Source organism: Glycine max, chromosome 12 (genome assembly GCF_000004515.6).
Source record: "Glycine max cultivar Williams 82 chromosome 12, Glycine_max_v4.0, whole genome shotgun sequence".
Classification (NCBI taxonomy): Eukaryota; Viridiplantae; Streptophyta; class Magnoliopsida; order Fabales; family Fabaceae; genus Glycine; species Glycine max.
This window is the reverse complement of record NC_038248.2, coordinates 12,474,915-12,483,215: the sequence shown is the minus strand read 5'-3', so window position 1 is coordinate 12,483,215 and position 8,301 is coordinate 12,474,915.

The window sequence follows — 8,301 nt, the reverse complement described above, 5'->3', positions numbered from 1 at the left end:
CTTTTTTTGTCTAACAACTTCTTTTCAAGCAAATCATAACCCCCACGAGACAGTATGTGAAGGTAATCGTTGTGTTTTTGAATTGCCTGTGCCTTTTTCCTAGTTCCCTGTCATGGTGCATATATAATTTTAATCAATTGAATTCAAATGAAATGGTATATTGGACAACTGAAATTTGAAGTTAAACACATGCACAACTAACCTCCCAATTAGGGGTCTGGTGGGTTGCAGCACATTCTTTCCAAGTCTCGAGATCTAGACCATATTTTGATGAAGGATCCTATGTTTGTTGTCCGTCAGTGTTAACATAGACAAATTTGCTGGTGAGATTAGACTTAAATTGTTCCATCTTGTCGCCACCGCTGACATGATCTTCTTCTTAGCATTTGGTGCTTCTGGGATATCAAATTTGGCTTGCATAACATAATGTTGTGTTATATTCAGTGAATGTTAATATTTTGAACAATTATATAACCATGCAAGAAAATTAAAGGCATCATTTTTTATTGGACTTACCAAAATGTCATCCCATATTAGGTCCTTTAGAGATTGTGGTACATCTTTCCAGTAGCTATGTATAATAGGAATCTTTTCTTGAGCTACGACCCCTAGATAGCTGTGAAACTTTTCTTTATTTGGGCCTGATACTCTCCTAGTAGCAGGGTTGACATTAACTGTTGGTCTTGGCTAATCGAATGTTCTTAAAGTCAAGCTTCTTAGCCGTGTCGATTGCCTACTCCTCTTGGACGTAGCCTCTGACTGGCCATTTGAATGCAGAGGACACCTCAGTGATGTGCCCATGATCCTGTGAAAATAAAATTATTAATTAGTAATGTACATCAATTACAAATATAGTGAATACAAATCAAATTTAAATATCATCAAATAAAACTATTTGCTACAAATAACGAAAAAAGACAATACATTACTTTGATACAAGTTCGTTGAGTAGGAATGTTCTCCCATAAACCTTCATCATGATCATTATGATTTGCATGTACATCATCCACGTCATGATCTTCATTGATAGAAGGCATTCGTTGGGAAAAATCAGGCGTCGCACAAATGTCAAGTGATACCACTTGGTCTTCCTTGTAGAACCACCGAAAATCTTGAATCACGTGGATCTTGGACGTAAAATATTTGTCTGGCTTGTTCTGCCATAATGAAAGGTTTGTCCATGTAAGCCACCTTGTTAAGGTCTACTAAGGTGCATCTCAAATGATCTTGATGTACATTAGTATTCCCATTAACCCATTTACACTTAAAAATAGGCACTCTAAATTCACTATAATCAACCTCCCAGATTTCTTGAATCATGCCAAAGTAAGCCATGGATGCTCGAATAGGGTTGTTGCCTGATGCACTGCAAAAGTGATCGAAATTAGCATCAAGACTCACCCGACTATTTTGCACGGAACTTTTGTCATCCTGTGACTTCGTGTAGAAGGAATAATTGTTGATGTCATAACCCTAACCTTGTCAGACAGGCTATTGTGAATCACCACAGGCAATAATTGTTGCATTAACACATGATATTCATGAGATTTCAAGCCAACCAATTTGAGATCATTGAGAGACACAAGGCTCTTGACATTTGAAGAGTATCCTTGGGGGACTTTTAGACTATACAGGCATTGACAAAAACTTCTCTTTTCTTTTGTTGACATTGTGTAACATGCTGGGAGCAGATATGTTCATAGACCTTATGAGATAGGATGCAACTGGTCTCGTATACCCATGTCAGCCAAGTCTTGATGACACTTCAAACCATTCTTTTTCTTGCCTATAATGTTAAGAAGGGTGCCAATTAAAGTGTCACAAACATTTTTCTCCACATGCATGACGTCTATACAATGTCTAACATCCAACGTCTGATGCAGATTCCCATCCCACACATCAACCCCATTTCCCACAATTTTCTCAAGTCTTCAATCAACGGAGTTAGATAGACGTCAATATCATTCCCTAGCTACCTTGGACCTGCTATCATCATACAAAGCATTATGTACTTTGGCTTGATGCACAACCAAGGAAGGATGCTGTAAATCATCAGCAAAACAGGCTAGGAACTGTGGTTAGTGCTTAAGTTGCCAAAAGGATTCATTCCATCCGAAGCAAGAGCAAGCCTTAGATTTCTTGGCTTGTCCCCAAAATCAGGATATAGACTATCAATTGCCTTCCATTGTAGACTATCAGTCGGATGTCGGAGGAATCCATCACTTTTCCGGCCGTCTGCATGCCATGTAAGGTTTTTTTGCATCATGTCCATTAGCAAACAATTGCTTAAACCTCGGTATTATTGGAAGATACCAACACACCTTTGTTGGACGACTATTGTTTATGATTGCATCAACACTATATTCGCCATGGTTTGCTCTGTACCATGATACCCCACCTATGGGACAATTACGCATCTCTACAAAATCATTTATGTACAAACTACAATCATTAGGGCATGCATAGATTTTCTGGTACTGCATTCCCACTGGACATAAAATCTTCTTTGCCTCATAGTGATTCCTTGGCAATGTGTTATCCTCAGAAAGCATGCTTTTCAATAACACAAACAATTTGATGAAGCTCTTGTCACTCCATGCAAATCATGCCTTCAAGTTGACCAAACTTAACACCGCTGACAACCTTGTGAAAGATGTGCACCTCGAATACAAAGACTTCTTTGAATGACTTTGTATTTTGTCATACAAGGGTGCATGTGCTTGTTGAAAACCGTCTTTCCCAAGATCGTGAATCATATCTTCTATACAATGTCCCATGTCTGCATTAACCGGCTAAGCTTGAGAGACTGTTGGCATGTTCGGCACTTCCCCATGCCATATCCATTTTGTATAATTCGGAACGATCCCCTCACATATAAGATGAGATCTTATGTCATTTACTACTTGGCGTCTCCCGTTTCCACATTTGACACATGGATAGAAAAATTTCCCCCGCAAAGATGGTGCATTACATTTAGTAAATTATAGGAATTCTTCAACACCATTCTCATATTCTTTAGTTATACATTATGCTTTCATCCAAGTTTGATCCATGTTTCCCCTTTGATGTGACACTTGATTAAGTTATCTGACATGCATGAAAACCTCACTTTTTTAATTAAAGGTGTGGCCCTATCCCATTCAGGAAGACATTGTTTAGAGTAGATTTATAATAATTATATTTTGTTAATTTTGACTAAATTTCGATAGCAATTCACATTGGTCTCCAAGTACACTACATGAAAATGGTGGCATGTTATGATCCACAATATTTAAGTATGCACTCAGAGAACAAATTGAAATACAGTATACCAAAATTTCATCAAATTTAACAAAACACAATTAACAATAGGTATGAATCTACTATAAACAAAGAGTCTTCCCAAACTATCCAAACAGACAATACAAGATTCAATACATTGATTAATGCAAACTGTCCGTATTAATCATTGTATTGAATCTCAAATGGGAAACTAATGTTCACTAGCAATGCACATAACTGGTTATATAAAACAATAGTGATATATGAACAAGCATGTAAAAATTTTGAAGTGTGGGACATACAAATACATACCTATCTCAGATAGTCACTAAAGACATCAAGGAGTGTGATTATGGCAGTGCTATATTATTCACAATTGTCTTTTGAAGTACACCGGTTGTTAACGAAGATTTAACTTGCTAAGTCTTAGTAAAAATTGTGGACCTACAACCAAAACCAATTGTTAAATATTGAAGACTACAATTAGGCTAAAAAAAATGTAAAATAACAAAATAGTCTTATAGGTGATTTGGGTTATAATATACAATGTCAGAGTTTTGATAATTTACCTCAGTTTATAAATATATATAAATGAATTTTTTGGGGTACAATACAAAATTTCAGAATGTATTTTAATTATCAATAATACTCTGACAGGTCATTTTTTTTTGTTTTCCTCTTTTTTCATTTCTCAGGTGTGGTGTATTAGGAGAAAAAGGTTTGCAATTGTGAATAAAACATGAACACCACAACTCACGATCTTAATCATCCATCACACCTTATATCTCCGCCTATGTTGATTAGTGTTTTCATCAAATCACTAATTCGGGACATGAAGAATAGTTCAGAATACCTGTTAGTGTGTTGCAGCCAATGGATAATGTTATTCATAGTAGCATGGGAAATTTTGTCCAAGCTTATTCTCGAAGGCTTGCTTATTGCTCCATGTGATAATGTTATTCAAAATTTGATGGTGGAGTCAAGATTATTAATGAAGACCATTCACAACATACTCAGTTTCATGAGTTAAGATAGGAGATTTGCAAATTGAAGGATAAATTTCATCAATGCCTTTTTTCTGCATGTTTGTGAAGAGTGTAACCAATTGTCTAACTTGACTCCTTCAGTCATTTGCCAAGCACAGTTTGTCTCTTAGTAGAGATTGTTATTTTTTTTCCTTCTATTCCTATTTTTATGGTTCAATCCTTTTTGGATTGCTGGTGTAAGCATTTTAATTAAGTAAAGATTATGGATGGTGTTGAACATTTGGGGGTGACAGGTCACTGGGCTAAATGTTACAGTGAAAGAATATGGATGCTTTGTTTGTGAAAGGGACTTATTGTTTATCCTTGGTTTCCATGCACTCACTTTTTGTTTTTGTTTTTAGGTTTACTAATAAGTAAACACACTATTCTGTGATAATCTATCAATTTAATTGTGCTTAGCTAGTGGCAATGAGCAAAATGGCTGCATCTAGTTTGCTCTGATTAGTTTATGATAATAGGAAGACCGCATGAGAAGTAAATTATGGAATCAAAAGCATAAAGATAAATGATTTTTCAGTGACAATCCCATGAGGCCATGGTCATGAGTTGCTTTATGAAAAACTTGGTTTTTGATCAATTAAGCTCCAAATAGCTGTATTTTGCTAATTTATAAGTAATTTTGTAGCCAACAGTAGCTTTTTGGGTACTACTAATTATTCGTTTTGTTGAATGGTATGCTTCCTAGGATGATGAACATCATGCGGGTTAAATTTGTGTAAGGTATTCTCAATTTGATAACACAAGCGTCGAAAGCAGTTGGTTTTTGGATGCTAGTGGTGCCTGATCCAACAATCATTCACTTCCATCTACCGAATAACCTTTATGTTCGAGTGCACAAAGAATATGATAAATTTATTGAAGAATTGATTAGTTACTTTCCCCATGAAAAGGAGGATATTCTTAAATTCTATGGTGAATGCTGGAAGGTTAGTATGATAATTGAGGTGACTGTAGCCCTCTAAAGGGATTTTTGCCTCTCTTTCAAATTCACTCTTTAAGAGCTTTTATGTGTTATGGCTAGATTTTCAATGCTCTGAATTCATTGGAATTGAAGTCACTACAAGAGCCATTCTACCTTTTTGGACAGTATTTTCATAAGCCACTTGAATGCTTCACACTAGGTATTTTCAAGTTGTTTATTTTAAAAAAAGAGTCCACTAATGTAAAACTCTAAACTTCAAATGTATGATTTAAAAGAAATGTTAAGCGTAAACAAAGGGTCTCAAAGGGAACAAATACATCACTAAATTATATGTTATTTACAGTTTGCTTCTTTAATGCTGCATAGTTGACTCAACAAATTTTACCTTAACCATGAATATCAGAGCAAGATTTGAGTTATTGATGCTTATGAAAATTCCTCATACAATTAATTTTTTTTTATCTTCCCGAATAAGAATACACTAGACCTAGAGAATTACATCTGATGTACATAATCTACTTTTAACGGTGAAGAATGTGGATAGAACAAACACTTTAGCAAGCATGTATTGATCTCCTAAAGGGTATCTAAATTTGTAATTAAATTGGCTTAAATCTTTGAAATGTGTCAATTTATTGTAATACCACATTGTCATACCTAATTTATGAAAACCTTTGAAATGAAAATTTCAATCAATGTGAGCAAATGATTAACTTTTTCTTTGTCTATTAGAACATAGCAAAGGATGTGATCAATTATGATCATTCTCGGTATATTTCTTTTGTATGGCATTTATGTGATAGATCAGTCTCTATTAACCAATAAGCATGACATGCCTAGTAACAGTGCACTACTGATATGGGTTGGCATTGACCACCATCTACACATCCCTCCATATTTGTGCTTTTTATCAGTGTTTTCATATGTTTTGTCCATTAGCCTTTCTGACGATATTTTTGGTAGCCTATTATTTTCCTCAAAATGCTGGATCCATAGCTCGAAAGTTCATTCAAGATCCATAGTTGTTGTCTTTCATAGATGTAGAGGTAGATGTAACTACTTGTTTGATTCATTTAGAAGTTTCAAGAAATTATTAAGGAAAATATGTCTTGATGAGTTATTCTGTGGAATTTGTAAAGAATGACTACGAGTGACTAAATAAGAGAGGAATCAATTCTAGTGGATCTCATATTATGAGGTTGAGGACAATTGTTATGGGCCCCATTGTAGAAATTGAGCCAAAAATAAACATTGTCACATGATTTGTATGCTTTTTTCTAAAAACTATTTTCAAGTGAGATAGCACCAGTGATTTACACATTGGTTAATTATTCAGTTATTGGTGCATGATTGGTAAAATATGTGTTATTGCAGTGTTTTATAGTGAGCACATGCAATGCTTTGCATACACCAATGATCAATGCTGCCATGGTAATCTATTCATTTATCTTTCAGTTCACTATCGCGGTATGTTCTGAGAACCTTGAAACTATGGTTGCTGTTGGAATTCCAAGACTAGGAAGGGTCTTCCTTAACTAAACAATGAAAGAACAACTTATGGATTATTTCTCTATATCCTTTATTACACTATTCATCCTATAACACTCTTTCCTATTCATTCTTTCATAGGCTATGATATACACTTGTTATGATTCCTTTCCCCTAGCTACCCTATCCCTTTGTACTGTCCACTGCTCATTATTTTTGCCTAATTAACAACACATATACAATTCTCTCTATGTCACCATTTTTTACTCCTTATTCTCTGAACCCCCAGGCCCTTCCATACAAGTTGGTCAAAACCAACTTTTCAATATTTATCCTAATAATCAGGATTGTCGTACCTTTTTTAACATATTTGATCCAAGGTAAACCAACATAGAAATTGGAGGGTTAAGAGAAAATTATCAACAGGCAAGATTATATGTTTAATTCCTTTTTCTATATATTATTATTTGATCAAAGTTTATTGTTAATTATATTCTTCTTTGATTTCTAGGTTATATTCATGATTATGAGACTTAGAATAATATATGCCCTCCACCCTTCCTTCCCCCCTATTGGATGTTTTAACTTTTAATTATCAACCACATTAATAGTGGTTTGAACCAACTTTGGTGGTCATGATCATTGCATATTGTGCATACATAGTTCGATCTCAAATAATTAAGTTTTATAAGGAAAATCCTTAATATTATTATTATTTAAAAAATTAAAATAACATTCTAATCAGGTTTCGAAGCTTAATTTTATCATGTCTGCCTTAATTTCGTCAACTTAATTAATTAATCACTTGTCTCTTTTATTCTGATAGCTAGGTCAAATTTATTCTTCTGGTTTACAATAGGTAGGCTTTTCATTTTCCACATCTCTCATTCTCGAGTTCCTTTTTCATTCTTTCTCTTCTTTTATCTTTCTTTCTTCTACTACATTTATCTATCACATGTCTTTTGTTTTTTTTTCTCTTTCCATATCTCTCTTCTTTCCACTGAAACCAAATTGCTTTATGAGATATGAAATAAACCTTATCTATTAAATAATAATAAAAATTGTAATAACAATTTTTTGATAGCCTGAATATGAATCTAATATATGTTTTGTCTTGATCTACATTAGGATGACAATATGGTATTGCATGATGGATCATCAAGCAACTGCAGCTCGTCCTTCAATATTTCACCTGAGGCAGTAGTTATGGTTGATCCAATAAGCAACACATGTGATCAACGTAATTTACCCTCTGAGGAAGAAAGCAAAAATAATGATCATGGGTCTAGGAACAAATGGATGTCTTCAAAGATGAGGTTAATGAAAAAAATGATGAGACCAAGTATCAGTCCAACCATAATAGAATGCTAGTGCATGCTAATGGTGGCAGACCATTAACAAACTCCTAACAGAAAAGTTACTGCAATATTCTCATAACAAAAACCATAATAGAATACTAATGCTAATAGGGAATGGTGGAAGACAACATGTCTCCTTAGCCCACTAGGTCTAATTACTAATAATAGACTTAATCAATTATAATATGCTAAATACTTTGGTGCTGATATTTTCCTCTTGGGTCTG